The sequence below is a fragment of the Macaca nemestrina genome, chromosome 2 (genome assembly GCF_043159975.1).
Source record: "Macaca nemestrina isolate mMacNem1 chromosome 2, mMacNem.hap1, whole genome shotgun sequence".
NCBI lineage: Eukaryota > Metazoa > Chordata > Mammalia > Primates > Cercopithecidae > Macaca > Macaca nemestrina.
Genome location: NC_092126.1, coordinates 103006749 through 103028871, shown reverse-complemented (window position 1 = coordinate 103028871; position 22123 = coordinate 103006749).

Here is a 22123-nt window from a genome sequence, read left to right as displayed (position 1 = left end):
ATCATATCCCCTGTGACCTGAATGTATACATCCAGATGGCCTGAAGCAACTGAAGATCCACAAAAGAAGTGAAAATAGCCTTAACTGATGACATTCCACCATTGTAATTTGTTCCTGCCCCATCCTAACTGATACATATATTCTCCCCCACCCTTAAAAAGGCAATTTGTTATATTCTCCCCACCCTTGAGAATGTACTTTGTATGCCTATCCCAAACCTATAAGAACTAATGATAATCCCACCACCCTTTGCTGACTCCTTTTTCAGACTCAGCCCGCCTGCACCCAGATGAAATAAACAGCCTTGTTGCTCACACAAAGCCTGTTTGGTAGTCTCTTCCACTGATTCGTGTGACACATAAAATACTTAAACTCAGGAAAAATGCAAAAAATTTGAAAATAAAAAACAAATAAAACTGTAAAGAAAAATAATCTCAGGGCCCTGAAACTCATTATGCCAAAGGACAAAGTTACACCAGAGGAAACTGGAAACAGAGTCATGCAACATTGCCAGCTTTTCCCCAAATTAATAGCTATTGCTTCACAACCTTGTGTCAGAGCGTTGTACACTACCCAGGCCCCACAGAAAGGCAAGAGGCCTCAGGAATCTCTGGATGACTGCCCTCATCAGTTGTTCTTTGGTGGCCTTTAAACCTGTCAAGATGTATATTCTCCCATAAAACAATGATGTGTCTATTGGACTTCACACTAATAATCATTATTTTCTCAGGTACAGAACAAAGACAATATGACAGCAATCATTCTTCTGCCTACCCCCACTCTTCCTACATGCCTTTTCTCCCTGAAGGAAATGTATAAATCCTGAGCCCCCTGAAAACCCCTTCAGAGAGAATACAAGCCACAGAGGATGTCTGTGACTCGTATTTATCTTGGGCACGCCCGCCAGCTCTAGCTCAATAAACCTCAATTGATAGAGACTCTTGCCTTAGTCATTCATTTTGGTTAACATAACAAATAGAAAAGAGCCAGCAAGATGGTACATTTCAATTCAAATATATTAGTAATCAGTTTAAATGTAAGTGGTGTAAATATGCCAGTTAAACATCAGATTATCAGATTGGATTAAAAAGCTAGACTCTACTATAAATACATGCTGTCTACAAGAAAACCCACTTAAATATGAAGACATAGCTAGGTTACTGCCCCCACATGTGCCTGGCAACGGGGCCGCCCCCACATATCCCCACATGTGTAGGACATCATGGCGCCCTGTATTTGCACATTAAAAGGCTAGTGTGGGAGGGCCAGTTTTTCATGGCTATGTGAATGACATACCAGGTCAAACTAATCCCCTGAGCACTATGCAAACCAGACACCACCTCCTCCAGCCTCCTCCTATAACTGGCTGATATCCATGGCACTCTGGGTTTCTTCTCTCAGCTTTGAAGCTCCCGTCCCTCTGTCTCTGTATAGGGGAGTTTCTTCCTTCTTTCTTGCCTATTAAACTCTCTGCTCCTTAAAACCAAAAAAAAAAAAAAAAAAAAGGGTATAGCTAGCTAGGTTGAAAGCAAAGGGTGGAGAAAGATACCATTATATACTCACCAAAATAAAGCTAGAATAGCTTAATTTCTGGCAAAATAGATTTTAGAATAAGAAAGACAATCGTTCATCATATAAAACAAAAAATAATTTGAAGCCTAATTTTAAAATAATTACAGTATCACAGAAGAAAAGAAAATGAGAAAAAGAAAAAAAGGAAATCTTATTGTTTAAACTGAACTTTAATTTCATATATGCTTTTACTTAGATGTTCTGACTGTATATATACATTTATTAAATGAAGAATTCCTGATATTTTGCTTAAATAGAAATATTGCTTAAAGCCACATATTTTTCTGATTCCCACAGATAGCTTTTTATTTTGCAGAAGGGTTTTGTCTTTTTAGACCACTTGGTAGAGGGGGGATACCAGCATTTCATTAAAAATGCTATATAGGCTATAGGCATTTAACATGTTCTTTTCTCATTGTTGCATGATGAAGTCCAGGTGGAAATCCAAGTAGGAGTGAGTTAAATTACTTTTTTTGGCTACTGGGGATACTTTTCATGCTTGGTCTGAATGTAGATGAGAGAAGGGAATCTGTGAGTTTGTTTTCTTTTCTTACAGTGTTTCCTTGCTTGGGAGACACTGGAATTGGGTGCAAGAGCATTTATACACATCTGCTTAGTCAGTTTTAAGTCACTTTAAGTTAGAAGGTGATATTGCTTTACGAACTTATGTAGGGTAAATTGGCTAAAAATCTTTGATTTCAAAGCTAGATTGATGATATATTTATTGCTGATGTATAGTCATAATCAAAGGGCTCATAAATGACAAAACACACATTTGCAACCAAGAACTATTATAATGCACTAGTGACCATTTTAAATAATCTGATTTAATTTACGTTATGCTGAGAGTTTTGAAGTTCTTAATAAAGAGCTGAGAATAAAGGCTTTCCAAGGGCAGTAACTATAGGTAGAAGTGATTGTAATATGCTCACTAATCCATTTGTACTGAAATTGTTATTGGCTATATATTATGAATTATTAAACATCCTAAAAGAAAATAATGCATGTGGCCAAACTGTTACCTTGGAGCACCTTAAAATAGTTGCATGGGTGTTTATAACATTAATGTTAATATGATTAATGCATGACTATGTGCAAATATTTACTGCAAATGGCATAGCATTTAAGGTGTCTCTAGCTCCTCTGGGGGTTAAAAAAAACCTATCTAGCACTCTAGCACTGGAGAGCCTTGGATTCTTTGGGCGAGACACTAAAGCTGGGTATGTGTCTTTTATGTCTTTTTGTGCCTCAGTTTCCTCGACTGTAAAAAAAAAAAAAAGAAGAAGAAGAAGTATCAATTGATTTCCTAAAGTGGTCTGGGAGGGTCAAATTAAATGAGCTGATAGATAACATATTTTGGAGAAGATTAAAGAGTAATATTACATATGTGAATGAAGAACATGAGATCACCTCATAACTTAGAAGAACAAATGCTTTAATTTCATTTATTCTTCTGCCTGCCTAAGCAATATGGTAGATGTGATGTTGAGATTTTAAATACTAATTGTCTCTTTCCCAAACCAGCAAATATTTAATAAATGTCAAAACATGATAGTAATGTTCATGACAAATTATCCTCAAATAAAGGAACTTCTCTTCTTATCTCTGGGCTTATGTATAGACTAGAAACTGATCCAAAGTATCCGATTTCAAAAAGATGAGATGTGATGATATTGATGGGTCAAAGAATAAAAGTGACCAAAAATAAAAGAAGATAAAGGTGCTGTAAAAGGAGAAAATTAACACCCGCTGACAACTTTGTGTATGTTATATCTTGAATCCTGATATCATCACCCGCATTTTTACTGTTAAGCAAAGTAAAGTTCAAAGAGACATAAAATCAATTGAGCTAAACTCTTTTGATTGGATTCCATGCTTGTTTTTACCAGCTTCAGGGTCATCCATTTTCCAACGTATCACAACCTGTGAGAGAACATAAACAGAAGGCCAACAGCACAAACACTCTAGAAAAATATTCAGTTTTCCCTACTAAGAACACTGCCCCTAAAATATTTACTTCTAATATTTTCAGTCTTCATTTCCCGTGGCATATGCTGAGTCTTGAAATTATTAAGGGTCCTGTTAAACTTGACCTATTTCTGAAATTCATGAAGTCAATTTTACAGTCAACAGACTCTTTAGAAAGATGCCAACATGAATGCTGACATTTCAGAGAGCCCTTGTCATGAAGTTACTTTATATCACGAAGTTATTGCCATTGAGTCTCAAATAATCAGAGCTGTATGTCCAAAACTTCATGTGCAAAGTAAGAGAGAAGCCAGGACAGTAACAATGCCTTTCATTTGCTCATGATATTCATAGTTTTAAGTTTAGACATTGTAGCTACAAACCTCAAAATATGTTGAAGAACTAGGAATTATATTTATGATTAAATCTAGTGAGAAACACTCAATAGAGATTTCCCCAAACTATAAATAATCCCCCAAATTAAGCACACCAACATGGCACATGTATACATATGTAACAAACCTGCACATCGTGCACATGTACCCTAGAACTTAAAGTATAATAATAAAAAAAAAGAAACTCACAACCACCCTAAAACCAGAATTTGTAGTCAATAGCCAGAATCTAGTAAAAATTTTCACTAAACAATAAGGTAGATGGATATAGATAAATGACAATAGGTGGTCCATGCCTCTTCCCATCACCCAGTCCTGCTTTTCTTGAAAGAAATAAAAAAAAAAAAAAATCCCTCTCCCACTGTATATCTTCTGTAGCAATCAGACGTCTGAGTAGCTGTCTGCTGGTTGGGCACATATCCTGTAGTGGCCAAGGTGTTAGACCCTGTCCCTGTGCCTTTATCCCATATAAGACTTATATACCCATTTGGAGCCTAGAACTTTTAGAGAATATCAGGGCAGGAAGTCATAGAGAGAAAATGGTGAAGCTTATGACTTTCTGAGAAGTTTGGGATACATGGTGGGAGAACATGAGAAAGAGAGAAATATTTTTTCTTGGCGGTCAAGTTGTAAATTCAATTTGTAATGAAATGGAGAAAACATACCTCAAGAAGTCAGAATGGGTTTCTATTTAGCAGAACCTCATCTAAACAGATTAAACATACTGGTATCTAAAGAAGAAACTCCCTTAGAAAAGGGCCTGTATCAGCCATGCAGAAACCAGAGAGATCACCTGAATACTGGAATGTTGAGAAGCTAAACACTATCTAGTGAAGATAAGGTCATGCCCAACAGAAGTAGTGCATTTAGGTTGTGGTGCAAAGACGTCTCTAATAAGAAGATGGAGACAGACATGGTGAATCCTTGATAATGGACTCTGAGTATTCCAATGCCATTCTAAGACCATCCCAACTGTAAGAGAAAAGCATCCAGCTATGATGTCATCGTGGTATTCATAGTGACAGGAGACAGACAAATTTCTAGGCAGACAGGGATGGGTCCCCAGTGAAACCCCACCTTCAAGCCAAGGACAGTTTAAAGCCTGAAAACCAAGCTGCCAGTTTCAAACAGAGTCCACAACTGAGTGAGAACTTCTATCCCGGTTTTACCCACTCTCGCAATTGGTTCCTTCTTAATTATGCCTTTTAGCCAACTGAATGGTGCTTTTTCCGAGACTACCCATGGACCAATCAACACACACTCCCCCATTCTAAACCCATTAAAAACCCCAGACTCAGCCTCACAGATAGCAACCTACTTTTGGGTCCCCTCTTGATGCCGTGAGCTGTCTTTCTGTCACTCAATAAAATTCTACTCTGCTTTACTCACTCTCCAGTGTCCACATACGTTATTCCTCTTGGTCGTGGGACAAGAACCTGGAACTCACCGAACTGTGGGAGTGAAAGAGCTTAGTACTCCTGTCTGCTGAGCTGTGGGCAGCAGAGTAAAAGAGCTGTAACACTCTCTCCCACTCACCGAACAACAGGAGAGAAGAAGCTTCTGGGCGCCACTCTCATTCGCTGAACTACAGGAGTGAAAAAGCCACAAGAGTATCAAACATTTATTTAATCCCCCTGGTTCTGATTCCACCCTTATCAATCAGCCATTGGATTATTTGGCTTCCTGCACGACTGACTACAGGGAGTATTTGTGGACCCCTTGGGCTTTAGAATGTTCTCTCTGTGGCAGAGATTTCATTGCAAATGAGAGTTGGGATTCTGATTACGATTTGACTTTCAACTAACTCTGAAAACAGGGAAAGAGTGTCTTACTAATTTGAACTTTAAACGTTTTGCTTCTTGAGACAGTTCTTGTAAATGATGGATTTGACCTATTTACATTATACTTTAGTATCATTCATGAGCTTTATTAATGTAAAATTTGCCTGAGAAATGAATGCATTCTCAGGGTGCTCAAAAACTAAACACGCACGAAAAAGCTAAGGACAGGGCAACAGGAAGAACACCACTGGGTAAGGCCTCTTTGGGCAGGACCTGTGCTCCATCCCTTAATACAACCTGACACCACCAGAGGCCTGGGAGCATATTCACAAATAGAAGTGCCTCTCTACAGGTGGATGCAGAAAGAGAAAGAGCCTGGGGAGCAGCAGGTGCTCAGATTGTCATTTCCCTTACCTTTCACCAGTTCAGATTGTCAGAGTCAGGCACTGGGATAGAAGAAGCTCCTAACTCACAGAGTGGTGATGTAGGGAAACCTCCCAGTGGAGAAGTCTGCTTCTATTCATGCCTCAAAGCTATAGCACAGGTGTGCAGCTGCACATAGATAACAAATATTACATTTTGAGACTACAGAGTGTCAGCTCAGAGTGAGTTATTGTTAGATAGAAGATCAGAAAAAAAATCTCATAATTGGTAAAAAGGGCACACGTGCTTCAACAGAGATGCAGAAGAGAAAGAATAAATATGTCATTGGAGAATCCAGGACCCCTGCTGAGAGCCTCCAACAATTCTTGCTACTGCAGGATGGAAGCCAAGCTCCTTTGCTCTAAGGACCTCGGGATCTCCAAATGCAGTTTCACTCTTTTCACTCATACATCTCAACCTGGAGAACCTAATGTAGGAGTTCAGTGCCCTGGTGGGGGCTTCCTCTGTGCTAATCCCCCCTGTCCCTCAGGTGACAAGCTAATTCACCACAACCAAGTGATTTCCCATTTCTGCCTATGCCCTCTGCATAAGTCCCATCTCCACAGTCCTCTGCATTCCTTCACTGATAAAATACAGGTAAGACGAAAATAAAGCAAACTAAGACCCCTACCCCAATGCAACCAGACTGAGGTCAGGGAAAGGAAAGAAGAAATGATGGCCCTCAGAAAGCTCACAGACTTCATAAATCTTTACATCAGTGTGGATCTGAAGTATAGGTGGTTATATGGACAAAATTCATGACATTCCTAGCACAAGTTGCCACCAGCATAGATAGTGAGTGTGCACATTATTTATGTGAAACTTGGGTACATTTGTTTCCATTGCTGCTGTAACAAATTACTACAAATTTAGCAGCTTAAAAAATACATATATTTATTATCTCACAGTTCTATAGGTCAAAAGAAAGAACTACGGCTGAGCACAGTGACTCATGCCTGTAATCCCAACACTTTCGGAGACCGAGGCAGGCAGATTGCTTGAGCCCAGGAGTTCGATACCAGCCTGGCCAAAGGGAAAGCCCATCTCTACAAAAAGTGCAAAAATTGGCTGGGCATGGTGGCATGTGCCTGTACTCCCAGCTACTTGGGAAGCTGAGGTGGGAGTATTGTTTGAGCCTGGGAAGTAGAGGCTGCAGTGAGCCGTGATCACACCACTGCACTCCAGCATGGATAACAGAGTGTGACCCTGTCTCAACAAGGAAGGAAGGAAGGAAGGAAGGAAGGAAGGAAGGAAGGAAGGAAGGAAGGAAGGAAGGAAGGAAGGAAGGGAGGGAGGGAGGGAGGGAGGGAGGGAGGGAGGGAGGGAGGGAGGGAGGGAGGGAGGGAGGGAGGGAGGGAGGGAAGGAAGGAAAGAAAGAAAGAAAGAAAGAAAGAAAGAAAGAAAGAAAGAAAGAAAGAAAGAAAGAAAGAAAGAAAGAAAGAAAGAAAGAAGGAAAGAAAGAAAGAGAAAGAAAGAAAGGAAGGAAGGACGGAAGGACGGAAGGAGGGAAGGAAGGGAAGGGAAGGAAGGAAGGCAAGGAAGGAAAGGAAGGAAGAGAGAGGAAGGAAGGAAAGAAGGAAGGAAGGAAGAGAAAGAAAGAAAGAAAGAGAAAGAAAGAAAGAAAGAAAGAAAGAAAGAAAGAAAGAAAGAAAGAAAGAAAGAAAGAAAGAAAGAAAGAAAGAAAGAAAGAAAGAAAGGCAGGCAAGGAAGGAAAGGAAGGAAAGGAAGGAAGAGAGAGGAAGGAAGGAAAGAAGGAAGGAAGGAAGGAAGGAAGGAAGGAAGGAGAAAGGTCCTTGCACTTGGCCCCTACATCTCAGAGGCAACAAAGGTGTGTCAAATCCTTCTTATGCTTCCAGTCTCTCTGATTGCTTCTTCTTCTGTATCTTCCTGCCTCCTTCCAGAGAGTTATCTGCTTTTAAGGGTTCACATGGGCCCGGCGTGGTGGCTCACGCCTGTAATTCCAGCACTTTGGGAGGCCGAGGTGGGTGAATCACGAGGTTGGGAGATCAAGACCATCCTGGCCAAGATGATGAAACCCCGTCTCTGCTAAAAAAAAAATAAAAATAAAAAAATTAGCTGGGCATGGTGGCACGTGCCTGTAATCTCAGCTACTCAGGAGGCTGAGGCAGGAGAATGGCTTGAACCTGGGAGTCGGAGGTGCCAAGATCACCCCTGCACTCCAGCCTGGGCGACAGAACAAGACTCCATCTCAAAAAAAAAAAAAAAAAAAAAAAAAAAAGAGTTCACATTATTAGATTAGGCCCACCCAGGTAACCCAGGATAATCTCTCTGTCTTGAGATCTACAACCTTAATTACACCAACAAAGCCCCTTTTGCTATATTCATAAGCTCTAAGGGTGAGGATGGGAACACTTTGAAGGGGGCATTATGTTGCCTACCCCACTTGGCTTATGTCTGAGTTGGATTCCACAGAAGCAGACCTTGAGATGAAAGTTTGAGTGATAGTAGTTTATTAGGAAGTAATTTCCTCCAGGGAAAACCTGGAGAAGTGAAGGGGAAGTGCAATCAGGAAAGAAAAAAAGTCAAGCAATGTATGATGCCCAGGGTCTCTGGAGGCAGGTTAGGCACATGTTGGGGACAACAAAAGTAGAGTACTTCTACTGTACATCCATCTATCACCAGTCAAGGGCTGACCCTGGGAAGGACATAAATACCCAGGCCTATCTTGGTCTTCATGGGCACAGGCCAAGCAGGCCTCTCAGCCTCAGGGCAGTCACTGACAAAGGTACATTTGCTGACTCCTGGGAGGGAAAGCATGTGGGGGACCAGTATGCACAAAAATGGTAAAGGAATCAAAAGATACAGAGTGCACTAAGAAAGTCAGCAACAAATTTTATGCAGAGGATTTCCACCAGGGAGCAGGACTCAATGCCCTGGAAATCAACTCTGCAGAATTATTTCTGAGGAAGCTAACAAGCTAAGAACCAAGTAGCCATAAGGCTCCAGAATCATACAGAAATAGAAACCCTTAGCCACCAGCCACAGAAACGGGGTTAAAATCCATAGAAGCAACAGAGAAGACCAGATTGCCTAGGGCTGCTGGGGTCCCTATTCCTGAGTTTTGAAGAACCTTTAGCAAAAGATTCCTTGCCATGAATCCCAGCTCTTGATTTTATATATGCAATTCTTTTATTGTGGAATGTTCTTACTCTCTGTTTATCCAAATCTACATATAAGTCTAAGCCCAGTTGAAATGCCTTGTCATAACTCTCATTATATTAATGCTGCTGCAACATCTTTCTTGTTGTCCTGTTCCTGCTTGTCACACTTGATCTACATATTTCAAGACAGTCTTCACCCAGTTCCCATCTTCATTCTTTTAGACAGATAAGGCCCTGTACCCTGAACCACTTAACCACCTTACTTCTGCTTCAAGCCTGGTAAATTGATAATGTAACCCTAAGTTCCCACATTTAGCCTCATACTCCCTTCAAATTAAGCAATCCAACCCTCCTGTGGGAAACCCCTATAGGCAATGCCCTGAATCCCAGTCAAAGCTTCAGCCCTCAGGTCCCTCCCTTTCGTTTGTTTCCAGTCTGCTGGTTGAGCTCATGTGTTCTGGATGTCCCCTTCCGCTTCCTGTTGACCTGAAAGGTGTACTGTTCTCATCTCTCAGGGTCTGTGAGTAATAAATATAATTGTTTTGCCATTCCAGTTTGAATGTTTCTTACTATGCCACACCTGACTACAGCAAAACTAACTTAAATATCTAACCTAACAGGTCACAACATCCCTCTTCCCTCATAAAGAAGACCCTGGTTCCCTTCGCTCTAGATGGCCCAGGACCTTGTCAAAATCTCTTTTGTGAAATGTGTGACTTCATATTTTGTACTATGCTATTTATGTGCACAGCTCATCTGCTTGGCTACACTATGCAGCTAGGAAGCAGGGATTGTGCTGCATCAGCTCCACGCCCAGTGCCTGGCACAGGGCCTCACACACTGTGGGGCTCAGTGTGCACCCACTGAGAGCCACGTGAGTGAAATCTTCCTGCTCCCCATCAGCAGTGCTACACATGGTGCCTAGGGAAGATGTGGGGCCCCTCCAGAGCTCAGGCCACCTGCAGTGTTATTTGGGATGTGCTCCCATTCTTTTCTTCCACTATCTGTGCCCATCCACGGCCTATTTCCTGGCATCAAAGCTGACTGCAACAATTCTTCTTGCATCCTGTGATTACTCACAATTCTGAATTTTCTGCCCTTACCAAATAGATTTCATCAACAGCATTTCTGCATTTCCAGCAGTTTTGGTTTCCAGAAAGCAAACTAAGAACAGAGAGCGAGAGAGAGAGAGAGCACATCATTCCTGACATCTCCGGCAGTAATCTGGAAGAGACAGCCATAACAACTGATGGCAGTGAGGCGAGGAAGAACCTCAAGCCCGAGTTCCAGGCCTTCCTTCGCTTGCCCCTCTCCCAGGCTCCACAGGCTATGAGCATGAGGTGTCAGGCCTCTAGTCAGCAGAGGCTCAGAAGTTTCCATTCAGCTCCACTGACCTATAGTATCCCCTTGCCAGAGCTACTCTCTCAGAAGCAAGCTTTCCACTGAATGAGAGAATCAAGCCTGCTCCACTGAGTCTGAGGCCAAATTTAGCCAAACTGGTCTAGCCTTTGGAGACTGCATGCTTTGACCTGAGCCCTGCCTCTTCTCCTTACCACCTTGCTAACTCTGGGAAAATGACTTAGACTCTGTAACTGCAAAAAAGAGACTCAGTTACCGAAGGGAATTCTCAAGGTCATTTATCTCATAGGAGATTGTGAAACTTAACTGACATGACTCATCTACAAATATGTTGAAAGCTTCTGGGTGCTACATATGTTAAGAAAACTATTCAAGTCTTCAATTCAAAAATAAATAGCTCTAAAGTCTTTTCCTGGGTCCTTCCATCAGGAAGTGGGTGGGCATTTTCAAACAGATGAGGTTCCTTTGAGCACGGCTGAGCCAGATGTGAACTCATCTATGCACAGCCATTGATTGATTCATTCAATATACACTTATTGAGTGCTAGCAACATGCCAGATACTTTTCTGGGTGCTGGCGGCAAGTCTGAAGACTCCAAAGATTTAATTTCTGTAATATAGGCAAGAGATGATGATGTCCTGAGATAATGGCAGTAGGGATAAAGTACACAGATTTAATTGATCTTTGAGAAACAGAAGTAATACATCAGATTTTTTGGATGAGGGGGAGGAATGTTGGCAAAAGAGGGGATGGAGTCAAGGATAACTCCCGTTCTCTGGGTTAAGCAACTGGATAGATGATGATGTCAAACACAGAGATAGGGACTGTGGAAGAAGCAGGTTGGGTACGGGAGGAAGTGAGTTCAAGTTAAGTCACAATGAGCTTTAAGTCCCTGCGGGACATCAGATGAGAGGTATTTGTCAGATGATTGGATCTGGAGCTGGGGGAGTAAGCTGGGTTTTGCAGATAGACCTGGGAAAACCAGTATATAGATGAGAATGGATGGGACAATCCACTGAACATCTGCTACACATAGAGATACAAAGATGGACGGTCTCTTTCCTCAAGAAGTTCATGCTCTAAAGCAGGAGACAGGCACAAGAGTTGACTCTAAATTATAATAGTAATAGGTACTGTATAGTGGACAAAGTCAGTACAAAGGATTACGGAAACCCAGAAAAGGAAGATATTAATTCTTCCTAGGAAGTTTGGAGAAAGCTTTCAATAGCGTTGACATTTGCTCTAAGCCCAAAGGCTTTACCAGGAGATAAAGGGGGTGAGTGATTTAGAGGTTATGGAAAGAGCCAGAAGAGAGGATCTGAGAAAACAAGACCCAAGAAGTGCTGAGTTGTGACATTTGAGCAGGCGCTGGGTGCAGTGGGGAAAAGGGAAAACCCAACCTGCTTCTTCCAGAGATTGCAGATGGAGAGGAAAGAAATGAGTCTGGGATGGCATATCAATGTCCACTTATGCAGACTAAAGGGATTGGTTGTAATTTGGTGGCCAGTGAAGATTTGCTTGTGTTTGTTTGTTTGTTTGTTTGTTTTGTAGTGAATAAATATAATCAAGTCTGCATTTTCAAAGGATAACTCAGGCAACATTGTGAAAACTGGATTGGAGGAGAAACTGGTTACAGCATTTGTGTAGAGTGTGAGCACATTTTCTGTTGTTTTCTACACTTGCTGTAGAGAACCAGGGCTGAAAGACAATTAGGGCTTATGACCTAATTCTATGATTAACCCTTGCTGAGTCTTTGTGCAAAACATTTTACATTTTGGGAACTATAGCTATAAAATTGGCTTTACAATAGATCTACTTTATTCAATGTATTCTATGAGGATGCAGTAAGAAAATACATGGAATACATTGAAAAGTATTCAGTGGGCTTTATGGAGAGTTATTTTGCATGCATGGTAGGACAGGATATCTGGTGGAATCAAGTCAGGAGTCTGAGACCATATTAGCATCAGAGCTCTTCAAAACTTGGCCATGGAAGGTCATAAAAATTAGTAGGAGGACAGCTTGTTTGTGTTGTTAACGTACCTATCTGAAGACTTTGAAAGATCTAAATCAATTCTGCTACAAGGGAGACTATAGATCTCTCAATACCCTTCCAAGAAAGAGTAAAAAAACCATGATCCATCTGGTTTTTAGCATCTTAAAGAGCGTCACCCATAATGACAGACAGATGGAAGGTGGTGGAGTGTTGAGGTTAGAGGAGACCCAGGGGAATTGACATGGAAAAGAGGAGAAGGGAGAGTGATGGATCCCTGAGTATCTATCCTGGGTAGACTTTACAGGGACTGAAAGGTGATGCAATGAAAAGGATGGTGTTTTCTTCCATCTTCTAGAGTAGTGCTGCCCAACCGAAATATAATGTAAGCCACATGTGCATTTCTAAACTTTCTAGTAGCCACATTTTTAACTTCAGAAATGGTGAAAATTAATGGTACTGACAGATTTTATATAATATATCCAAAATATATCATCTTGACATGCAGCCAATATTTTAAACTTGTTAATTAGATATTTTACAAGTTTTTTCATACTAATTCTTTGAAATCCAGTGTATGTTTTGCACTAACAGCACTTCTCAATTTGGACTAGGCACATTTTGAATGCCCAGTAGCCACATACGGCTCATGGTCACTGAGTCAGACAATGCAGCTCTAAACTGAGTGTGGTGTTATCATCTCATGATTAGTGAACTCTACTTTCGATAATGGATGGGTCCGTACTTCTAGGCATTGCAGACACAACTGAAGGTTACACATATTTCCTTCCAAGCATAATTGTTTCTGAGAATTTTCATTAATGTAACCGGAAAGTGCTACATCTCATTTCTTAAATAAAATATACCACACGCAAGTTTTTGGTGGAAATTACGCTTCACCTTTCCACCACAAAGAGGCCACTGTGTGAATGTTGCAGGAAACAGAAATCCATCTGGGAGGATGATCAGGGAGGGTATATGTTAACATAAAGCAAATACTTCAGAACTTGTTTCCATTTCAGGGATATAAAGTCAGAGATAATTGGACAGTATAGAAAATGGGGCACTGAGAAAAGGAAAGGACCTAAAAAGGGCCACGCTTCAACCCTAGGCAATTAATCACCTCACGTTTGTTTTACAACTTCCCAAATTTACCAATTGTGGTATTAGAAAAAAGATGGAACAATTTGTCAATCAAATTTGGCCTGAGTGGCTCACGCCTGTAATCCTAGTATTTTGGGAGGTCGAGGCTGGCAGACTGCCTGAGCTCAGAAGTTCGAGACCAGCCTGGGCAACATGGTGAAACCCCATCTCTACTAAAACACAAAAAATTAGCCGGGCATGGCAGTGTGCATCTGTAGTCCCCGGTCCTCGGGAGGCTAAGGCAGGAGAATTGCTTGAACCTGGGAGGTGGAGGTTGCAGTGAGCTGAGATCACGCCACTGCACTCCAGCCTGGGCAACAGAGTGAAACTCCATCGCAAAAAAAAAAAAAAAAAAAAAGGTTAGTTTGATACCTTTTCTGTCTTTCAGACCATTAGAAGCTATTAAATAACTCTTTATGCTTGGGATCTTAGTTAATTTTGTGAACGTCTAATATCTAATTTCAGTGGTCCTTCCCCACGAGTTCCTATGGTGAAAATGTTGCCCAGTTTTCCACCTATTTATGGATTCACAGGCTCCTTTGCTCTGTGGAAGGAGAAACTCCATCTTCCACTCTTTCAGCTCAGAGCTGAATGTGTGGAAGATGTGAATTTCCGTTTTAACTTTGCACTAGCCAGTAACTCTTTGCTCACTGACCATGCTCCCTTCAACCAAATAGTTTGGCCACTATAGCCTTGATAGTGAGGAGGGCAGCCACATCAGGAATGGAGAAGAAAAAAATAAATGGAAAAGGGCCTAGCACTCAGGATGTTAGGAGAAGAACAGGTATTCAACAGCATTTTACAAACTAGAGAGGAAGAAAAGCTGCCTGGGCATACGGCCTTGGCCCATCCTTAGGGAGAACAAATAACCTCACACATCTCCTCCGAGGGCTGGGCCAGCGAGGCTTTCCCTCCTTGCCTGTAGCCAATTGATGCTCAGAATGTCATCGCCAGTCCAGCCTGGGTAGCAAAGAACTAACCTTGACTGGCCCACAGTACAGCTACCCTCCCTGCTTCCCAGAGCACACAACCAAGGCTGTTTAAACTTCTCAGGTCTGGGTGTGAGAGTAACTATTTTTGAATGACAGCTTACCTGGAGACTGTGTAGCCCATCCATTTGTCAGACTCCCAGTAGCAAGTAAAATGCCTGCCAGGTAAAGTACATGGGAATCGCAGGCTGGGGTGGCCCGTGATGGACTGGGCATATGCCATGAAAAGAGGCTGCCACTCCCCAGCCCTAATGATCTTCCCTTGGCAGCTTGTGGACTCATGCTACCACTTTCTTCCAATTGTTCAAGAGAACTAGAAAATTCTGTCTTTTATGTGAAGTCATCCCATTTTTACAGACTGGCATGCATTTACTTTTAAAATAGTGCTACGCAGATTAAACAAAATGAATCTGTAGGCCAAATATGAGTGTGTGAGTGGCCTCTGCTTAGGCCTGGAATTAGGCCCAGTCTGCAGAAGGTAGCAGGCCATGGCCACTTCGCTTGGGCCATGGTAGTGTTGTTGCTTCTGAACTGCCCTTTGGCATGGCAAATTGGCTTACACTGTACCAGACTTGTGTGTGTGTGTATGTGTGTGTGTGCACGCACCTTTTGTCAACTGTAAAGTGAGACATCTTGCCCATGAAAGCATTACTCATTGTCCTCACAAACCTCAAAGCATGAACAAAGTATTACTATTGCAGTTTCACAGAGAAAGTTATGTAACTTACTCAGTGACCAAGTCAAGATTTACACTCAGGTCTGGCTCACTCTCAAACCATTTTTCAGTTAGGTCTCCTAGCACTGTTCACGTTTCCACAGAGCAGAACACAGCAAGAAAGTAACTGAACCAAATCAGGAAATATTAGCAGTTGCCAGTTCTGTAGAAAACCAGAAAAATATGCTTGAGACAGTTAAAAGAATAACCAGAAATAATAAAGATAAAGTAGGATCTAGCCTAGGAGTGTCATCTTGGTATTATAGATGCAAAACATTTCACAGCTCATATTCAATTCTTTAATAATCTTACTTTATCTTTTTCCTTTCCATACTGTACATTTTGAGCTTCTAAAATGTGGGATTTTTTCCTTCTTCTTGGTACAAATTAATGGAATTCTAGTGTTTGGCCTTGATATTAACAGGCTTTTCTAACAAATGGTGAAATAAATCTCAATAAGGAGAAAACGTTCACTTTATCCAAAAGCCGCTGAAATGTGATAGTGCCCTGCTTCATAAAATTGTTCTTGCAGGTGTTATTTTTGACAAAGTAGTTATGTAAGAAATTTGAACTTCAATACTTATTGCTATCGTCTATAATGAGTTGTTGACTTCATATTTTGTTGCCTTGATAAAAATATTTAAGTTGACATTCTATGGGAAGGGGGTTGGCTACAAAGGTGCCATACAGGGTAAATTTTAGGATATATAGTGCTGTGGTGGTCTAGAGACCTTGAGTATAAATTGGCTCATGAAAAGGTAGTGGGTTTTATCACTGAATAGATAGAAAGAAATAACATTCCATATTGACTCAAGTGGAAGCAGAAACTATGTCACTAGACAATTCAGCCCCGTGCTGGAAGAGGGTGGCAATGGAGAGGTTTTTAATAAGCAAAGTAAGAAAGATTAAACAGTGCCAACAGTAAAATATATAAATTTTGCAAAACAAAGCAACAAAAACAGGAATGTCTGAAATTCCCTTTTTCTGAGAGAATTTATAATAACTGGGTTTTACCTATTAAATATAAGAAACTTAATATCACAACTAATTCTGGGGCAAAATATTTCCACAGGTCAAATTTAAGTTCATAGAGTGAAATGCAGTATCTGGGAAAACACAAGTACAAAGAAATTGGAGAGAAAGGAAGAGAGTCTCGTTTTCAGTCTTTGGGATACCAGGCAATTTTGCATCCCTTAAAATACGCTATATACTAATACAATCATACTATATGTATTCTTTTGTCTCTTATTCCTTTCACTTATTTATTATGCTAGTGAGACTCAACCATGACATATCAATCCACAATTGGTTTATTATCAGGTCTACTGTGGATTAACATTCAGGTCATTTCCATTGAGGCTGTTAAGAGCAATAATATCATAAGCATTCCTATTCTTATCTGTTGGTGCACATGCACATACTTTTTTCTAGGATATGTACTAAGGAGTGACAATGCTGCGTTATAGAGGTTGCATCTCTTCAAATGTACTAGATAATGCCAAACTGTTTTCCAAAGTGGTGGTACAAATTCATGCCCTTTCAGCAATAAGTGAAAGTTTGTCAGGCTGCCCACTGACATCAACACTCAAAATCTTTTGGATCTTTCAACTTGCACCAATCTGTTGGCTGTGTGATGTATATCTATATGTTTAATTGTATTTAATTATAGTTCCATTTGTAGTTTAATTCATTTAAGGTTAAGAGAGTTTTTCTGTTTCTCAGCAATTTACCTTTCCTCTCTTATGAAGTGTTTATCTGAGACTTTTGCCCAGTTATCAGTTAGGCTTTTGGATTTGTGGAAGTTCTTTATACATCTTTGACTTCAGCCCTTTCTTAGTTACACAGATCTCTCGCTTCATGGCTCAAACATTCACTCTCTTTGCAGTGACTGATGAACAGAAGTTGTTTAATGTAGTCAGATTTATTAATCATTACATTGTTGATTAACATTTTTGTATCTCGTATTTTTAAATATTTTCTTGGGCAGGGTCACCAAAATAGTCTCCATTATATCTTCTAAAATCTTCATAGTTTTTGCATTAATCTATCTGGAATTGATTTTTGTGTTCAGTATCAAAAGGTGTCAGATTTCTTTCCCTTTTTTTTTTTGAGATGGAATCCAGTATTGAGTGCAATGGCTCGATCTCATCTCACTGCAAACTCCACCTCCCTGGTTCAAGTGATTCTCCTGCCTCAGCCTCCCAGGTAGCTGGGATTACAGGCACCCACCACCATGCCAGGCTAATTTTTGTAATTTTTTTTTTTTTTAAGTAGTGACAGGGTTTCATCATGTTGGCCAGGCTGGTCTCAAACTCCTGACCTCAAGGGATCCACCCACATTGGCCTCCCAAAGTACTGGATTTACAGGCATAAGCCACGGCAGCCTCTTTTTATTTTCTTAGATGAATAGCTGTATACTATGTATTGACCCAAATGCTATTTTTTGAAAATTCTTTCTTCTTCTAGTGATCTTCAATGCCTGTTTTCTCATAAGTAAAATGTTAATATAAGAAAGGATCTGTCTAGACTTTCTAGTCCCTTCCATTAGGTATTTGGATTAATCTGTTTTCACACTGCTGATAAAGACATACCCGAGACTGGGTAATTTGTAAAAGAAAAGAGGTTTAATGGACTCAGTTCCACATGGCTAGGGAGGCCTCAGTATCATGGTGGAAGGCAAAAGTCACGTCTCACATAGTGGCAGACAGGAAAGAATGAGAGTCAAGCAAAAGGTGTTTCCCCTTATAAAACCATCAGGTCTCATGAGACATATACACCACCATAACAGTATGGAGGAAACCACCCCCAGGACTCCATTACCTCCCACTGGGTTCCTCCCACAACAGGTGGGAATTATGGGAGCTACAATACAAGATGAGACTTGGGTGAGAACACAGCCAAACCACAAGAGTATTGTTTGTACTTGTTTTCATACCACACTGTCTTGACTACCAAAGCCTTATATCAATCTTGATATCTGGTAAAGCGAGTCCTATACCTCATTCTTCTTCTTCACAACTATCTCAGCTTAGCCCTTTGCAATTTTACATAAATTTTAAAGTCAATATGTCGAGTTCTGCAAAATAAGTTTGTTCGAGTTTATAAATCTATTTGAAGCAAAAACATATATACTTATATTTATATTATATATTCTGTATCCAGCAAATTATAAAATTTGCTTATTCTAACATATCTGTAGCTTCTTCAGACTTGTCTATGTAAATAACTGCAAAAATGTCAACTTTGTTTCTTTATTTTCATACCTGGCTAAGACCTCCAGAACAAAATTGAAGGTCCGTGGTGATGGTGGGCATCTTTGCCTTGTTCTGGACTTCAAAGGAGAAGCTTTTAACCTTTCACTATTGATAATGCCATTTGCTGTAGGTTATTTGTAGACACTGTTTATCAGATTAAGGAAGTTGTTTGTCATCTAGGTTTGCTAATTTTTTAATCACAAATTAATGCTGAATTTTATCAGATGCTTCTGTATTAACTGGAACAATCATATGATTATTCTTCCTTAACCAGATAGTGTGGTGGTTACATATTACATGAATTCTTATGCTAAATCAATGTTATTTTGCTGAATTAGCTCTACTTAATCATTATGTAGTATTCTTTTCATGCATTAGTGGATTTAGTTTGCTAGTAATATAAATCTACGTTCATGATTGATAACTGGTCTGAAATTTTCCTTGCCCATGCTGTCCTGTTTTTTGGTATTAAAGTTAAGCTATCACCTTTGAATGAGCTGAGAAGCAGCCCTTCTCTTTATATTATCTCAAATAGGTCATATAGTTTAGGATTATATGTGCCTTGACTGTTTGACAGAAGTTAACCAAAAAAGGTTTTGGGACACCTAGTCTTCTTTGTGGTTATAGGACTATTTAGTTATTTGCTATCATATTTCTGAATAATATATTTACACTGCCATTTCTTGAAATATCAGTTTTACAGCATTACGCCTTAACTTCCTTTTGAGGTAGTTGAGGATTTAGCTCTTACATTCTTCAGTCTTACCCCTTGTACCCTCTCTTCTGTCTTCCCAATATCACTATTTTTGTTGACATTTTAATAAATAAAATTTTCTCAAACATACTATTATTTCTGCAGTGAAGCATATAAATGTGCACATTCAGTGGAAAAATTAAAGGTTATAAATAGCCTCATGTCAGTTCAAGTCAGCTTGTCACCAAATGAGTGAAGTCAGACCACTTTATGCAAATAAATGATCTTTCCAAAAAAGAATTTTTCTGTTTTCCAACCGTCATGGATTTTGGAATTGCAAGTATCTTCAAGTGTTCCATTTCTTGGGGGTTCCAGATCTGGAACATGTTTTGTCAGTAACTACCCAACAGGCACTATATTATACCACCCTTTGTGTTGCTAATCTGTTCCCTCTTGTCTATCTACATTTCCAAAAATTTGGTGAACTCTCTTTTCAAAGAGTATTTCCATTGCAATTCTCTTTGTTCTTACTACTCAACACCATTTTAAAAATTTTGCTATTATTTTAGCAGTGTTTGTGGAGGGTTCAAACTTCCATTTTTAATATAAAATTCTGGAATTTAGTCTTATTAACATTGTAACATTTTATTTTATTTTATTTTACTATTTTATTTTATTTTATTTTATTTTTGTAGAGACAGGATCTCACTATGTTACCCAGGCTGGACTCCAACTCTAGCTTCAAGCAACCCTCCCACCTATGTCAGAGGTGTTTGAACCAGAGCGACTCCATCTTGAATAGGGACTGGGTAAAATAAGACTGAGGCCTACTGGGCTGCATTCCCAGGAAGTTAGTCATTCTTAGTCATGGCATGAAATATGAGGTGAGCACAAGATACAGGTCACAAAGACCCTGCTAATAAAATAGGATGCGGTGAAGAAGCCAGCCAAAACCTACCAAAACCTATGAGGATGAAAGTGACCTCTGGTCATCCTCACTACTCATTATACTCCAATTATAATGCATTGACCAGTGCCATGACAGTTTACAAATGCCATGGCAATGCCTGGAAGTCACTCTATAAAGTCTAAAAAGGGAAGAAACCCTCAGTTCTGGGAAATCCCAGCCCCTTTCCCGGAAAACGTATGAATAGTCTGCCCCTTGTTTAGCATATATTCAAGAAACAACTCTAAGTACACTCCGTTGAGCAGCCCATGCTGCTGTTCTGCCTTTTGAGTAGCCATTCTTTCATTCCTTTACTTTCTTAATAAACTTGCTTTCACGTTACTCTGTGGACTCTCCCCAAATTCTTTCTTGTGTGAGGTCCGAGAACCCTCTGAGGGTCTGGATTGGGACCCGCTTCCAGTAACACCTAGGCCTCCCAAGAACTGAAATTGCAGATGTGAACCACCATGCCTGGCCTACACTGTAAACCTTGATGCTTTACTTTCTGAATGTGTAAGAACACTCAGAACCAATGCCATGCTAGTCTGAAAGAATCCTCAAAGAGGACTGGGCATGGTGGCTCACGCATGTAATCCCAGCACTTTGGGATGCTGAGGTGGGTGGATCCCCTGAGGTCACCAATCAAATGTAGGTTTGGTTTTTTCACTAGTCCCATATTGCTTGGAGGCTTTGTTCATTCCTTTTCACTTTTTTTTTCCTCTAATCTTGTCTTCATGCTTTATTTAATTAAGTTGATCTTCAATCCCTGATATCCTTTCTTTCACTTGATTGATTCGGCTATTGATACTTGTGTATGCTTCATGAAGTTCTCATGCTGTGTTTTTCAGCTTCATCAGGTCATTTATTTTCTTCTCTAAACTGGTTATTCTAGTTAGCAATTCCTGTAATCTTTTATCAAGGATCTTAGCTTCCTTGCATTGGGTTAGAACATGCTCCTTTAGCTTGGAGGAGTTTGTTATTACCCAGCTTCTGAAGTCTACTTCTGTCCACTTGTCAAACTCATTCTTCGTCCAGTTTTGTTCCCTTGCTGGCAAGGAGTTGTGATCCTTTGGAGGAGAAGAGGCATTCTGGTGTTTGGGATTTTCAGCCTTTTTGTGCTGGTTTTTCCACATCTTCGTGGATTTATCTTCCTTTGGTCTTTGATGTTGGCCACCTTCAGCTGGAGTTTTTGTGTGGTCTTTTTTTCTGTTGATATTGATGCTATTGCTTTCTGTTTGTTCGTTTTCCTTCTAACAGTCAGGCACCTCTTCTGCAGGTCTGCTGGAGTTTGCTGGGGGTCCACTTCAGACCCTGTTTGCCTGGATATCACCAGCAGAGGTTGCAGAACAGCAAAAATTGCTGCCTGCTCCTTCCTCTGGAAGCTTCATCCCAGAGGAGCACCTACCAGATGCCAGACAGAGCTCTCCTATATGAGGTTTCTGTCAATCCCGGCTGGGAGGTCTCTCCCAGTCAGTAGGGACAGGCATCAGGGTCAGTCTCTCCCAGTCAGGAGGGACAGGCCTCCACTTAAGGAGGCAGTCTGTCCCTTAGCAAAGCTCGAGCACTGTGCTGGGAGATCTGCTGCTTTCTTCAGAGCCAGCAGGCAGGAATGTTTAAATCTGCTGAAGCTGCACCTACACCCACCCCTTCCCCCAAGTACTCAGTCCCAGGGAGATGGGAGTTTTATCTATAAGCCCCTGACTGCAGCTGCTGCCTTTCTTTCAGAGATGCCCTGCCCAGAGGAGAAGAATCTAAAGAAGCAGTCTGGC